Source organism: Syzygium oleosum, unplaced genomic scaffold (assembly GCF_021117445.2).
Source record: "Syzygium oleosum isolate NSW1041296 unplaced genomic scaffold, Sole_v2.1 Sole_v2.44, whole genome shotgun sequence".
NCBI classification, from domain to species: domain Eukaryota; kingdom Viridiplantae; phylum Streptophyta; class Magnoliopsida; order Myrtales; family Myrtaceae; genus Syzygium; species Syzygium oleosum.
This window is the reverse complement of record NW_026607528.1, coordinates 1,222,541-1,239,345: the sequence shown is the minus strand read 5'-3', so window position 1 is coordinate 1,239,345 and position 16,805 is coordinate 1,222,541. Positions and strand designations below refer to the sequence as shown.

The following is a 16,805-nucleotide window of genomic DNA, read 5'->3' as shown; positions in this document are numbered from 1 at the left end:
CTTTTTGAAATTTTTAGGACTCAAATCCACTTTTGTGATAAGTTTTAGGACTTGTTTGCACTTTTTGAAAGTTTTAGGACTCAACTGCACTTTCGTGATAAGTTTTAGGACTTCTAGTGTACTTATCCCTTTAGATAATACTCCTTAGAAATTCTTAAAAAATAAGGACACTAGTAGCGACAGTATACATCGCCCGATTTATTGTGAATAATTTACGGCGATCACTTTGATGTCAAAACTTTTCATGATGATTCATTTAAGTGATAAAGGACAATTTAATTTGCCTAAGAATTCTATATGATATCATTATAAAAAAATAACTTATCCAATGTGACTCGACAGATAAATTTTCCCTTTGAAATATATACCTAGGCACATTATTTAATGATTATTTCCCCAAATTATTTGCCATGTAGGATCTGTAAATTATCAGAAAAAGCCACATGGCATCCTCATATCCACCAATAAGGATCGACTTCAACATATCAAATAGACAATCAACCGACCTCACAGTATCATGAAGGACGATTTCTTTAAATTTCTTCGAGTATGGTTGGTACAGCTGCAGCTAAAAAGCCAGACTGTGTCGAAATGCATCCGTTTGGCGACACATTTTCCAAAGGATTTTCTATTGTGGCCACGATTAATGCGTTTGGCAAAAGTTACTATTAGATTACCGTGATTATCGACAATGACGAAATCCGTATAGGTCCATTGTGCGGCTCCTTGGGTCTGACCCTAGAGTGTTCACTTGGAAGTTGTAGCACAATTGCGGGTCACACGCCGCAAACTTCTTGCAAGAGGTGACGACGATGTCACTTTCGGGTCGGGGCACGGTGGAACATTAGGAGCGTTGTGAGTGTGATGAAGAACGGACTAGTGATGGAATATCTTCATCTTTATCAACGTTTCTTATGGAGATATTCACGTGGATCGTTTCAAATGGAGACATCAAAGTGGCCCCTTCTGCTACGCGCCCGAAAATGTAGGATAATAAGAATTAGAAAGATATGTTGCCAAAACTTACTTTTGCTCTGGAGGCAAGCTACTTCACTTTTGTACATTAATTCAAAAACTTAGAGATAGAGCCTGAGACTATAACACTCAACCTTGACTGGTAGATGATGTTTCAGTGCATTTATGGTAACGATCCCAAAAATGTGCAAGCATGTCCACCAAAACAGGCTAATATCCTATATTCCGTACGGTGCTCCTTTCCATGTTCCAATTTCAATCATTGATTCGAGGAAATGAGGTTGTTATCGCGGTCAAGATTTATCAAATGTGGAGATTTTTTTATTTATATCATCATATTTTTGGCTTTTCGAGGACGATAAAACCTAAACCCTAAGCCCCTCACCAATCCACGTTGAAAACAGAACTTCTTTACCGCTGATAACATGGCAGGTGCCCCTTCATTCTACATCATCTCTGTGATTTCCCAAATGGCAATCGGTTGTTCATTTAAGCCGGTGGGAGATGCTGGCCATGGTTGCACTCTTCACAAGACAATGCTCAGAACCTCCCTCCTCTTCTGCACAAGTCGCTTACGCACGCCTTAGCCATTTCCGGCTCCGGTACATGCTTCTGTTCTGCAGCCTTCGCCTCCCTCCCCAGCATCTCTCCTTCCCTTACTCAATGCCTCTTCCATTTCTCTCTCCTTCTCTCCTATGTGAATAGGGAACCCTATTGCTCTATATTCCGATACCAATGCTTATGGGGAAAATTGTCCAAAAAGTTCTAAACTTATTAACATTTTGCCAATTCAGTCATAAACCTTTTAATTGTGTTAATTGAATCATAAATTTATTCACGTTTTGCCAATCGAGTCCATCCGATCAATTTTGGTTAAAAATCGCTGACGTGAACGTCGGTACTAACGTGGAGTATTCTAAATAATATTTTTTCCTTATTATTTCTTTTCTTCTGTTTTCCTTCTTTACTTTTTTTGTTCTTTTTTTCCCTTTTCTCTTCTCTTCTTTGTTTTCTTTTCTTTTGTCCTTTTCTTTTTCCCTTTTTCCCTCCGCTAGAGGAGGTCGTTCGACCTCAAGCGAGGGATGACTAGGCCTACGTTGGCGAAGGCAACCCTTATCTGGGAGAGCAAGGGCTGCCTTGACCTGAGGCCGGCGACCTCTGCCGGCTATCGATGAGGCCTTGCGATGGCTGGCAGAGGGCAACAGGGAAAAAGAAAAAAAAGAAGAAGAGAAAAGGACAAAAAGGAAAAAAAAAGTGAAGAAGGAAAAGATAAGAAAAGAAAAATAAGGAAAAATAAAAAAAATTAATGAAAGAAATTCGATAAAATATTAATAAATTATTAAAAATTATCCACGTCAACAACTACTGTGTCGGCATTCACGTCAATGATTTCTGGCCAAAATTGGCCAGATTGACTCATTTGGTAAATGGTAAAAAGGTTTAAAACTCAATTGACACAATTAAAAGATTTAAAACTACATTAGGAAAGATGCAATAGGTTAAGAACTTTTTGGATAATTTTTCCAATGTTTATCTGTATTATAAGAACTTTTGCAATACACCATTTTCTCCTTCGCCACTCCCAACTTCGGTACGTGTTCTTGTCTCTTATTCTTCGCCTCCCTCCCCAGCATCTTTCCTTCCTTCCTTAATTCCTCTTCTGTGTCTCTCCTTCTCTCTTCACTCCATACTTTGATACCAATGATTATGTCCGTATTACTAGAACTTTTGCAATACACCATTTTCACCATATAATAATTATGATGGTGTTGTCATTATCATAATTATTATTTCATTTATTGCTATTATAAAATTGATATATTCTTATTTGTTATTCTTTTAATTTTTTATAAAAAAGTTTGAAATAAACAACAACAGTAGAAATAATAATAGAATTAGGATCATTATTGACATTATAATTATAATCAGTTTTTTTTTCATTTTTCTCTTAAAAGATAATAGCTGCTGTAGAGGGTTGGAGGTGACGATGCCGTTGAGTCACATGGTTGGAGGATAGAGAAGAATTGAAATTAAAAATTGGAACTAAATAGATTGGAGGTGGTGGTGGAGAAGCTTTTTTTTTTAGTTAAAGAAAAAAAGAGAGGAGACACTTAGAAACGTATATATGTGATGATAAGAGAAGGGTCGCGCTAAATCCATCCCTAAAATGGCTCCATCCACCTCTAGAAAATTTAGAGGATAGAATCACCCTTTTTATGGGTCACGTTCCTTCTCTATCTCTCATTAGCTCATTGCATCTCTCTCCTTCTCTCCTCCTCGATCCTTTCTACTCATGTGCGCCTCTACCCTCACCCGCCAAATCTCGCCGCTTCGAGCTCAAAGCCTGCATTGCTCGGGTCGAGGTCATTCAACCAAAATCCTTCTTACTGTTTGCTTGGCATTCCAAAGTCCAAGAGGATGTAATGCAATTGTGGATGCTTTGTGATTGGGCATTCTCCAATTTTGACTCTATTGGTGACTTCCATGCTGAGAGTTTAATTCTAGTTGTTTGAATAGATATTTTACATTATTTGTCTGGCTATAATGTTCATGTTGGTTTGTGAATTGGTTGCAAAGTCATATGAAGAATGGCATCATTTCCTTCACAACAAAAAAAGAAGAAGAAGAGAAAACATAGCGGAAAAAGTCTTGAATGACGGAGGAGGTTGGGGCGGCAAGGCCAAGGAGGCGGTCCTGTGGATGGAAGTTTAGGTGTTGAAGCTGGGACTTAGAGAGGATGGCGTTGGCCGTGGCGGAGAGGGTAGTAGCTACAACGAGTGATGCGGGACAGCGGTGGAGTCAGAGGGTGATCTCGCCGTTGGTGAATTGATAGAGGGTGGATCCGGTGCTGTCCAGCGCTCAGAGGTACGTAGAATGCAAAAACAAGCATGCTTGTCTCCCTTTCATCAACTGCTTCATGTACTTCTTCCTTGTTCTACAACGAGACACCATTTCTTCTCTCTCTCCTCTCGAGTAACGAGCCTCCAAAAGACACCCCTTTTCACGTCCAAATTTTTCTTGTTCTCCTCTCTTTCGTGGGTTTTTATTGGATTTTATCAAGTTACTTCCTCCATCACTAGCAAGCATTTCACAATGTTCAAGCTCATGATTGGCAATTTCAGTGAGGGGCTCGACTTTGTCTCATAGACACAGTTGTGTTGATCTCTCACTTTGCTTTGGTGTAGCCAGAACAACTTTAAATTAAAAAAATGGCCCGCTTGCCAGCCATTTTGAGAAGAAGGAAATAAAAAAACTAAAGAGAGGTTTGAGGGTGAAGCACGAAGACTGGGTGGAGACACAGAAGGTGAGGAATGGAACCCATAAGTTGAACAATTTCGTCTTTTCCATCCTCTAAGGGGTGGATAAATCCATTTTACTAGTGAATTTAGAGCCCCCCTAAGAGAATAAAACAAAATTTTTGTATGGGTATTTTTGTCCTAATAAGATAATCCTCAAAAAGTTTAAAACTTGCAATATTTCAAAGGTACTAAAATAACTCCGTGGAAGTTGCTGTGAAATTACCTCAGCTACAAGGGTGCTCCAACTGTGATATCTTTACAAAACGTTTCGAAAAGCTAAACTATAGTAGTTGTGGAAGCATCGTACCAAGCATGCAATTTTTTTTTACTATAGCAATAATTCCAACAACAAAACCTTATGTATCCTTTTTCCTCCCCAGTAGAAGTGATCGACGGTCTTGGACGCCCAAGCCCAATAAGTAAATGGGAGTGCTTGGGCAATGGTCCTACATAGGAAAGCCTAGCTAGCCCATCTTGGGTGCAAATCTCGCGACTCGACCTAAAAATTCATATATAAATTTTATGGTAAAGGTGAGTTTGGGCAACCCCATTTAATTTGAGCTTTAGGCTCGAGTTGCATCGAAGGGGTGAGCAACCAGAGTGGTTCAACTCGGAACTTGCTTGAACTCGCCTTACTCGGCCGATTCAAGGTTGGTTCACAAGGGGACTGATGCAATTCCTGGTTATATACCATGACTTGGCCTATTCAACCCAGGAATCGAAACCTGGTACCAAATCAATTTTGAGTCGATTTACCCTTAACCCTAAGTAAGTTATTTTACTCTTTTTTTTTTTTTTTTAAACAGAAGATATTTGTTGAAATTAAATGTGTTTGACATATTATCCTCATGCAGAATAAATTGTGTTCGTGTTCGATACAAACATATTGTATATATAAATGAAAAAAAAAGCTGTCGTTGGTTCTCGGGTTGACCTTGAAACTGCCCGGTTCGGTTTTAGGGTCAAGAAGGCCAATTTCCGGTTCCAAAAAGTAAGAATAGGTTCTAACTTCTAGATTTGGAACCTACCATCACCCCTAGGGTTGGGCATGCCTAATGATCACCTTTTACTCTCTTGGCCTAATTTTGTAGCCTTTCAATGTCGGATTTCCTCATCTATGATTCCCTCACTTGTAATAACATCTACTAATAATTATGTAACAGTGGCTATAGTCTTCTCCCTCAGGCACGAAATTGGGTAGGATTGCTTGACTTAGTCTCGCCCTACCTCGAGTCAAGCTTCAACAGGAGCTCACGTCGTGTCCAAGATATTTGTGTCTTTGCTAGACCTCCAGCTCAAGCTTTGCCTCTTCTCAGCCAAGTGGAGCTCCGATGCGACAGCGGGTAGTTCTATTTCCATTAATGACAACATGAGAGAGTGAGGGAACGGGGCAGGAAGGAGAGGACAGAAACATATGAAATGCGGTTCGGAGAGAGCAGAGAGCCCAGAAAGGAGAGACGAAGAAAGCGACAGCTGACGACCATAGAATTCACAAATTTCGTAGGTTATGTGCACTTATTTAGGAGTGCTTTTAAGAGCAGTTATTGCCTGCACCCGAATCATGTGAGCCTAACTCACATTCACCTAGATATTTAGTAATTTTTCATCTTTTAGATTCCACCTTAAAAAGTACTGGCTTAGTGTAGATTCGCAATCTATATCATTTAAATAAAATCACCGACTAGTTCATTGCTTTAATATCTTTATCTTTAGTCCTACATCAAAATCACTCTCTATTTTGGGGAGGGGGAGGGGGGGGAGGGAGGGGGAGGGGGTTGGGGGTTGTTGTTTAGATGATAGTTTAACAAACCACCAAATCATCAAACACGTTCATGTCGGACTCCAAACAATAATGGAAAGGAAATTTTATAAATTATCATGAGCCAGAAGTAAGAGACACAAGTCCAACTAAGGATGCATGTGGTGGCCAGTTACTGAAAACTCTCTTTACAACTCTCTCTAATTTCAAATCTTTAATCAACACGTGCGCCTGACTTATCAAGGTTGTCAACCTTGTATTCTTCATTTTTTTGTTGTTGATAATAATCCGTGATACCACCCGCCTGGGTGGCGCTGCTGGAGCGCGCACTCTTCCTCTCGCAAAAGGTTGAGTGTTCGAATCCCGGGCACCGCAGGGTGACTTAACCGGTGGCACGTGTGTGGTGGCTAGCACGTGTCGCCCCCAGGGTTTACTCCCCGGCTGTCGGCCGTGCGGGGGTTCCCTGGATTACCAAAAATAAAAATAATAAAATAATAATAATAATAATAATAATCCGTGATATTGATATTGAAAGACATATCTTAACTTCTGCTCTCTAGTCTTGACAATGCACCGACACCAACTCATTCATACTAATAAATCCAAGCTAGGGCACATTCTAGGGTTGTTGATTATGTACAATCAGGTAATTATCAACTTAGGGTTTTTCTTTTTTTTTTTTACGCGTGGAAACAAAATTGTAAAATTCTCGATGACCCAAATAAATATAATGGAAGCCCATTATTTATCTGGGGTTCTTAAAGTAAATTAAAACGAAGGAACATGAGAGAGAGAGAGAGAGAGAGAGAGAGAGAGAGAGAGAGAGATGCGCTAGTTTAATGGGGAAATGGCAAGACAAGTTTATGGGTTGAATCGAAGAGACAAGCCAACCTCACAGCAGTGTCGGGCATGGGATGTGTGTTTGAAAGATCGATCAGATCAGAAAGTCAAGCGGTAAAAGTGACAGAAGAGCGCATGCATTTCCATGCAATTGTCCCCATTCTCCTACACGTATTGCCACCCACAGAACCTTCCTGAACAGCCTTCATGCATGGGTATTGACGAGGGCTATTAGCTCGTGTGGCCTGTATTCCCAAGCTATAAAGTTGGTCCGAGTGAAAATCTCCAAACATTTAGTGCTTTAATCGCTTTAATTAGCTCTATTTTCGTTGTACAATCCCCGTGAAAACGTGTAAAAAGTACTATGTTGGGAAGAGAAAAAAAGAGGGTCAATTACAAAAGCCTAAACCCTTGAGGGAGGGAAAAGGAAAATTTTGTTGAATGTCTGTTTCTCTTTCATAGTCTACTTAGGGTGCGCATGAATACCATTCTATGCCCGGGCGCTATTTCTGAACAGAAATGATTTTTTTTTATTCTGTGCCCGGAAATAATTTCTGAGTATTTGAAGGCGTTTGATAAATGTCCAAAATTTCTATTCCTAGAGTGAGAAAAGAGAAATGCGTTTGGTAACTACACAAAATTTCTGTCCCAAATAATATTTTAATAATATTTTGAATTGTTTAAAAATTTTTTTCTTTTTACTTTCTTCTTTGGCCATGGCCGGTTGCGTCGCCGCGACCGCCACGGCTCGAGGCGCGAGGGCGTCACGGACCTCGCCGGCCGTCGGCGGAGCGAGGTCGCCCTCGCCGGCGAGGCGAGGGCTGGACCCTCGCCGCTGGGCGAGGCGGCCTCGCCCGAGACGGCGAGGCCGACCTCGCCGTCGCGGCCGACGGCGAGGCTCGGCCTCGCTCGATCCGGGCGAGGCCGCCTCGCCCGGCGGCGAGGGTCCGACCCTCGCCCTCGCCGGCGAGGCGACCTCGCCTCCGCCGGCGGCCGGCGAGGGCCGTGACGCCCTCGCCGGCCCTAGGGCTGTGGCCGGACGCCGGTCGCCGGCCGCCGGCCGCCGGCCGGTCGCCGGCCGCCGGCTCACCAAGAACAACACCACAAAATAAGAAAAGAAAAAAAAAAAGAAGAAAAAAACTGATTCTCAAAATTGTGCCGAGAAACAAAAAGCAACTTTTTTTTACTTCTTGTTTCTCTTCCAAAACCGTTTCTCGGCACAAATTTTTGCAAAAATGTGCCGAGGAACAAAAAGTTTACCAAACGCATTTCTGTTCCCAAACTATTTCTGGGAACAAAAGAACAGAAATTTTCACTATTTGGCACGTTACCAAACGGGCCCTTAGATATTCACTTTTTTCAGAATGAATGACTGAATAATGTGGAATGAGTTCAATGATTTGGGAGAGAGGAAGGGAGAGGGTATAGGAGTGGACGTGGGTAGTCAAATCGAAAGAGGGAGGAGGGAAAGTAATGGAGATAGGGGAGACCAGAGAGTACACATTTGCTTTGTAATCTCATAGTGAAAGAGTACAACTCCCCAGGGAAAAACTCCTGTCTTTTGTTCTGTTTGTCAGAGGGCAAAACTCCTGCCATGACAGAATATGTTAGCATATATCGATGTTGGGTGTGTGTATAGACACGCACGCTTGAGTTGTGAAGTCTTGTGCTATCTAATTCGACCTACGACCTCCGCCGAACGACTTTGCCAAATCCCTCGGCGCGACATCGCCACTCTCGTAGTCGGCCAATAGCGAACCCCCAACCCGATCAATCTCTCTCTCGCTCTCTCTGAGGCTCCTCGCAAGTTGGGTCATGGCTCCTAACGCCATATCCGAAATCGTGAAGCCTTGCCCTGTCCTTGTTAGGCTGGGCGAACTTTTATTTGTCTTTTTCTAGATTTATCAACTTTTTTATTGAGTTAATTCTTATATTTGCCTTGCCAACTTGGTGAATTACCAATACTTTTTAGAAATTACTATTCTCAATTAGAGCCACTATTAACTTTTCATTGATGAAGTTACCATCTGATTTTGAGTCCAAACTCTTATTTGATTTTGTTACCAATATTCATTTGTTTTTTTTAATTGCCAACTTATCTTATCTATGACGAAAAACATCTCTTATCTGTTTCCTAACTTTTATATGCCTTTCTTACCGACTAAGTCACCAATTTCTTTTTGGTTGCTAACTCTCGTTTGAATTTTCTACCAACAGTTATTTATTTATAATTAAAATTACCAATTTTTATATTGAGTTACCAATATATTTTGCTTTACCTACCCTTCATACTACACGATTAAGTTACCAATTAATTTTGTATTATCAACTCTTATTTGAGTTAACTACCAACTTTATTTGATATTTTTAAATTAGGAACTTCTCTTACATTTACAAAAAAAGTTCTTTCTTACCAACCCCTCAAATTTACCAATTATTGTATGAAATTATCATTTTTTATTTAAGTGGCTGACTAACTTTTTTTCTCAATTAAGTAATCCAATTGAAAAGTTGGAAAATTAAAAAACTAAACTAAATAGACTTTAGTAAGTCACTAATGAGAGTTGGGAACTGAGAAGTAGTTGATAACTCGCTCAGGGAAGAGTTGATAAATCGCATAATTTAGAATTAGCATAATTTAGAATTAGCAATTTCATATGAAAGTCGATAAAAATAAGGCTTAGAAGAAATAATAGTTGGTAAAATTGCGTGAAAAAGAAAAAGAAAAATTAACTTAATAAATAACTCAAATGAGAGTTGATAACCCACAACTAGTTGTTAACTTAGTTAGAGCAAAGTTAATAAGGTGCTGTAATTAAATTAATTAATTTCTAAGAAGAGTTTGTAAATATTAGATGTTGCTAAGAATTGCAATTACAAGTTTGTAAGAGAAAAATTATCAAAAAGTCATAAACCTATTGCATTGTGTTAATTGATTCATAAACCTTTTGACTGTGCCAATTGAGTCATAAATCTTTTGACAATTTAGTCATTCTTGCCAATTTTGGCCAAAAATTACTGGCATGGATGCCGACCATCCTACGTGGCACAACCGATGCTAATGCTGACAATTTTTACAATTTTTTTTAAATTCAAAATTTTTGATATATTTTGTTTCTCCTTTTCTTTCATTTTCTTTTTCTTCTTCCTCTACCGGTCACTGGGCTTCTACAACAGGCAGTGACCGGCCACAAGAGAGGGACAGTAAGGGCTAACCTCGTTGGCCTTAGGTGAGGCTCGAGCTCGCTAGATTCCGATGAGGTTGAGCTCGCCCCAGGCCTGCGAACTAGAGCTTGCCTGATCCCGACAAGCCCAAGCCTTGCCGAGATCTGGTGACGTGGAGTCTCATCTAAAGCCGGCGAGGTCGGCCCTTGCTTGTGACCGGTCGTCGGCCATCACCAAGGTTCACGATCGGCAGAGGAAGAAGGAATAAAAAAAGAAAAGAAAATAATAAAAAATTAAAAAATTCGATTTTTTTAATTGTAAAATTGTCCACAGTAACGTTGATTGTGCCATGTAGGACGGTCGGTGTTAATAAATTCATTTTCCTAATTTTAAGCATGCCTATTTTTCTTTGACCGTAAATTATTTTTCATTGACTAATCATTTTCAACAAACTAAATTCGTAAAAATCCAGAACACTAATTCATTAAAAATTCTTTCACTCAAACAATATATGCCCTAATCGAGATTCATGCGGTAAGGGGAAAAAAAAAAAACTCGCATTCAATGGATGCGGCAAAAATTTCACGCCTACCTAATGCGCAATCACAAAACGTCACTTTCTACCGACGTGGGCTGCGATCCATCTAAGTAGCACCAAAGCACCATCCCCCTACACGTTGCATTCAAGAAAGCAAGGGACGCGATGGAAAATTGGAATAGAAACTTGTTTAATTACTCGCAAATCAAATCAAATCAAACCCTTTGAAAAGAAAAACGGAGAGGCATGATGATGGGGTGGGTCGAGGGTCATTGACAAGATTGGCATAAAATGTTAATTAAGTGATTGCCAGCTAACTTAAGAGAATGCACCTACCCACTAAACTCCTACCCAGCAGCCAAAAAAGAAGAATAAAATAAATGAAGTGCCTTAACGTGCGCACATCATGCTTATTGCAAAATATTTTATATATTTACAAATCGCATACTGGCACAAAAAAAATCCATGCTTATTTGAATTCGCATCTACCCACGATGATTAAATAAACGTAAGGATGCAACCGAATCAAGTTGAGTCGATATATTGCAAGGTCTGGGTCCAACTCATCTCGACAGCGGTGCTCAAAACTCTACTCGAGCTAGATCGAGCATTACGTGTCCTGCTCGAGCTCGGCTCGGAAGGTACTCGCAAAACTCAAGCCCTGCTCGACTAGGCTCACTGATGTGTTGTCGAGGTACAATGTGTAGTCTCGATGTCTTTGATGTTGAAATTTCTTATGAGCAGCGAAAATTTGTAAACTTCAAATCTAGGCACTCGATACAACTAGGGTTCCGATCAGCTACGAGCATGATTAACAAGCCCGCGAGCTCGATCAATCGCGGCACTCCACTCGCTTGCACGGCACGAACCCGAGCTCGGCTCGAAACAAAACGAGCCGAGCCGAGCCGAGTCAAGTCGAGTCCATCCATATCATCGAGTCGAATTCGAGCTACTCACTAGCAACTCGACTCCCCCTTACTCAATAACTAGAGAGAGAGAGAGAGAGAGAGAGAGAGAGTCCATATCATCGAGTCGAATTCGAGCTACTCACCAGCAACTCGACTCCCCCTTACTCAATAACTAGAGAGAGAGAGAGAGAGAGAGAGAGAGAGAGAGAGAGAGAGAGAGAGAGAGAGAGAGAGAGAGAGAGGGCAATGCATCGGCTTGATTTCGGTGCATTTTGAACACGAAGAAGGGGGGAAACGGGGTAATTGTTGTTCCGGAGGTCAAAGTCAAATGAATAATTGTTGCTAGTGACTCGAGCTTTTGGAGAGCCCACAACAACAACCTGCAAAAAGAAGTGTTTAATATTCGAGAGAGAGAGAGAGAGAGAGAGAGAGAGAGAGAGAGAGAGAGAGAGAAGAAGTGAACAAAAGGGAGGAGTCCAGGGGCGAACCGGGCCGACAAAGAGACCTCCGTCCCGGGAAAGACGGGGGTGTACCGCAGTGTCCCGACTCCCACGCACGCTCCTCCCCAACGGTGGGTGGGTCACATGCACATGCCTCCATGTGAACTCCCCTTTCATGTCCCTTTTGCCACCCCTCCCCCCCTTAACCTTTTTAAAATTTCTTTTATAGTCCCCCCTTTTCTTTCTCTTCTTTGATTCTCTCCTCTTTGCAATTCATCATGCACACACCCTTTGGTTCGTGTGGGGAGGGGGTGTCGATGGTCTAGGGAAGCATGAGATGATTTCGACCCCGGGAATTCATTGCCCGACCCCGTCGGTTGCTCGTTCTGTCCTCTTCTCGTCCGTCCGTTTCAGATCCAAGAGTGAGTTTGGCGGGTTTTCTTTCAACCCCGCCGAGCAATCTTTCCGGGATTTCTATTCAATCGGGACCATGAAAGGAGACAATGAAATTCAAAGTTGGACTTTATGTGTTAGGGGATACTTGTTCCTGCATAGGACCACCCTCTCTCTCTTTCTCTCTCTCTATGATCACTTTGGATTAACGTGACCCTTAATTTGTCACCTTAGTGGCCATCGTTATCAACACTTAAGAAAAGTTGGGTTTATCTAGAAGCAAATAGCTTAAATTTAGTAAGATAACCTACACAACACATTACATCAGTATCAAATTTAAGGCTAGAATTCCTATCGATTTAGAAAACTGCGCACACAAGACACCTAATAATAAAACGATCGTTCTTCAGATTTCTCCAAAATCATTTGTGGGAATGATGACATCGATTTACATATAATATGTCGTCCGAAAAAAAAAATCACCAATAAACTAGGTCATACTATGTATCATAATGTACTTATAGATTCATTCATCTTAATTATATCGATTCATTCCTAGCATTATGTAAATGATTGGAATAGGAGGGGAGGGGAGTGTTGAGGGTTTAATTGTCCGGCGATTGTCGGACAACCGACGCGGGGCGCGTGGGGCTGGGGCCATTTCGCACTTCCCTCCTCCCAAAGAGAAGAGGACAGATCTGAGGTGGGGCCCGCCGGTTGTGCGCCCCGTGTGGGGTTTCGATCACCGTCAGATGCGGCAACTTGCATCGCAGCCGCACGTTTTTTGATGACCTTTTCTTGTGATCGGGTTTCTGGGTTACCGGGAGTTGGGATCAAAACGGTGTCGGCCTTACCAACACTAATAATATTTGAGAATTTTTGGTTTTAAACTTTCATTAACAAAATACCTTCCTATAATTTTCAAGTTTTTGACTATATAAGGTGTATGTAATTAATAATTTTTTAAGAATAAGTTAGTTTGGGAACTTATGACATGGGAAAAAATTGGGAGGTGGGAAATGAAAATGTGAATAAAATTAGAGTTTTCTCTACATCGCTCTCTCACAAAAATTTTCACAAGTATTTGCATTGCTCCCACTTTCTTAGTTTCGGATCAAGCCTTAAGATTTGTCTGTTTAACATTAGGTTTAGGTAAAAAAAAAAGGTACAATTTTGTTTTCCTATGCAAATTTCAGAAAATAACAAAAGAAAATGCATGTGAATTTATACCGTAAAAGGTTCGGGTGTTTTTGTTACTAAAAAGGGTCAAAATATGTCTGCCGCAAGATTTACATTTAAACAAAAAAAAATGGCAAATTTAGAGTTTATGCTGATCAGCCTCAAGTGCTTTTTAAGACTTTAGTGAAAATACAAGATATTTTATTGAGGGAAACAGTTCCAGAAAAGAAAAATGGTGGATTCAGCAATCTCTCAGCCCAATATTCTTCTAGGGATTGGTGGTGGAGCAAAAAAGGCACTCAATTCTCCTATAAATACCACCCCTATCCTAGACCCTTTTCTCTGCCTAACCTTCACCTACTTCTTCCTCTCTCTCTCTCTCTCTCTCTCTCTCTCTCTCTCTCTCTCTCTCACAAGCTTTTCTTGCTTTTAGGGTTTTCAGGGGTGTCCAGTGAATGGTCCTCTTTGTATTCTTCCACAGCTTTCTTGAACTGCATATATTAATTGGGATCTTTTTGAAGCGAGTACACACACACTCACCACTCTTTCAAACAAGTCCTTGTTTCGATTGCGGTTCAAGCTAGCTGTGGGAAGATACAAATAGGGCCAAGGAAAAATTCTCCGTCCGGATCATCTCCGTGTGGATAGTAAGTATTCGGAATTTTGAGCAGTTGGTACAGATTTTGCTTTTCTGTTGGGTCATGTGAAGGCTAAAAGTGCGGTTCTTGATGTTGTTCTCTACAAATCTGTGATTCTTGACACACTGAAACGAGAGCCTCTCTCACGGGGGATCTTGAGAAGTGAAAGAATTTCATCATTTACAAGTGCAGAAGTTCTTAAAGTTTTGTTTTTTTCATCCACTGGTTTTTCTCTTGTTTTCAGAATTCTTGTTTAGTTCATCGGTGTTTACTTGTACTCCTTTTACGTTCTTGATTGATCTCATCATTGATAGTGAAATGGAGCCGTACTCTCTCTCTCTCTCTCTCTCTCTCTCTCTCTCTCTCTCTCTCTCCAAGCAGTTCTCTAGACGCGGATCTGGTGAAATTTGCTATTTTTTATGCCAGATTAATTGTTTGAGATACTACTTCTTTTCCTGTTTCAGAGAGTCACCCCCCATGTGGGGCGTCTGTTACAGATCAATAAAAGATAAAACCTCACGGTCGATCAATACAGATCTAAAAGTCACCACTTTGTATTTTTTTGTAAGGAACATGTTGCTGATCTAATGATCTGTACTTTGGACTGCGGTTTTTCTTATGTTTCTGTACTTTTGAGTCTTTATCTGGATTCTGGCCTCGCGCATCATCATTGCCATTGTGATTGATCATGATTTTCACCAGAGTGGGAATCTTCTGATATTAGTTCGTAATGTTCTTGATGGTGTTCACCTGCACATGGGTGCAAAGTTACGCATTTCTCTCAGTTTGCTTACTAGGCATGTAAGTAAAAGGTTAGTCACACGAGCCATGTCTGAGTTGGGTGCTAAAATGTGCATTTGAAGAGGTTAGATGGATTGCTTGTTCATATGTACGCGTCATTGGTACGTTATAGTATTGCTAGCTTTGCATTGCTAAATGTCCCGAGAATAAAGCTAGCTATATCTTTGCTTTTATAGATTATTGTAATTCAATTGCAATGAATCTCTCTTACTTTGTTCTAAGTCGAATCATCCACTCAGCCAAACCTACTGAGGGTTTTGGGCCAATTAATCTTGAGGATAATTGGGTAGATGAAATCTTGATTTTGAAACAAGAAACCAAAGACATACATCAACCAACTTGCAAAAAATGGCCTTTTCTCCGGGACCCCATGAAACCCCATGAAAACGTAAGTCTAATGCGAAAAGGAAATTAGGGTTTCCTTTTGTATGTGAGGCTAAAGACAAGAGAGAGGCAAGAAAGGTCCCCCTCTATATACGACTCTGCAAGTAACAAAAGAAACATTGTTTTGTCTTCGTTAGAACTGATGTGCCTATGATAAGATTCTCATGTTCTTGCCGGCCTCTCCTTTTGAGGAAATGAATATTAGTTTTTTTAATACGAAGTTCTTCTTTCAAAACTCATAACCCATAAGCCAGATGAAATTTGTCATTAATTTCCAATGCCCGAGCTTATGCAAATTGTTGCTGCATTATAAAATTTAGATCGGATCTAATGAAGGGTCCGGCGTAAGATTATTCAAATTATTGTGTGCGGATCTTTTTGATATTTCATTAGCGGAATTGATTATTATAATAGAGTCCGCAAGAATAATCTGATGTGGCTTCTTCAACAATACACACACTTTGCTTTACTTTTGTTGCTTATTATGGCTTAAGATTGCTGGGATCACTCATCTTTTTGTAAATTGCATGATTCTTTACACTCATCAAAGATGATCAATTGACTTTACTTTATTTCTCTTTTTGGTGCTCCCTCTTTATATATCAAAATATTTTCTCTCAAGGATGCTGCTGATTCCGTCGGCAAAAGAGATAATAAAGAAGTAGTTTGGGTGATCCATTACGCATCGACTGGACAATTTGAATGGTTGTTTGCTAGCTATAGTATCTGTCCTTTGATCAATGTTCAATTTATGTTCTCTTCAAAAAGAAAGAAGAAAAAGACAACCTTGCAATAAACAAGTCACAACAGTGGCCTTTTCTTTCTGCAATTCTATTTATAATGCTTTCATTTCAGAGGGAAAGATGATGAGATTCACAAAAGTTGAATCTAATCTCCATTCTTTTGTTATGATATGATAAAGGCCGACAAACATTATTACCTACCAATTACTTTCAATATCATTTTTCTCCTCCAATAAATATACATTAGAAACTAAAATTATAAGATAAATGCATTCAATGGCAAACAAGTCGGACCGGCCAGTGAGGAACAAAACTTGGGTGCAACCGGATGCCCAAGAACCGTACATCATGTAGACCTCACTTGTTTTTACCAATTATCTTTGAATCCAAGACAATCAATGTATGCGAAAACAACATGTGGAATTATGAATGGCGCATATGAGAGCTATCTAGGTCTTGCGCATTTTAGGTCTTGCTATTTAATTCAAGCCTACCAGTCTAAAGTCAAACTATAACTTCTCTTAACCAACTACTCTAGTTGATTATTCAAAATTTTCAATGTAATCTCCCGTTTGTTTAGTCAAAACCCTAGGAAAAATCCTTTCAAGACTATACACATCTATGAAAGCATTCCGTTTTCTCTCTCGTTTAGTACATGTATCTTTAATTTGTGGTAATATGTCATTAATCTGTTACTTATCTTTTTTATATTTTGCATTGTATTGGAAGAACACGACGCCGTT

At 40.2% G+C, this 16,805-nt stretch overlaps 1 long non-coding RNA gene across 1 annotated transcript; it reads left to right on the top strand.

The window, feature by feature from the left end:
- The first annotated feature begins 13,737 nt into the window (after positions 1–13,737).
- On the top strand, positions 13,738–16,260 carry LOC130136230 (uncharacterized). The gene is made up of 2 exons (XR_008815222.1): positions 13,738–14,143; positions 15,942–16,260. It is a non-coding gene; the product is annotated as an uncharacterized LOC130136230 (long non-coding RNA).
- Positions 16,261–16,805: the final 545 nt, after the last annotated feature.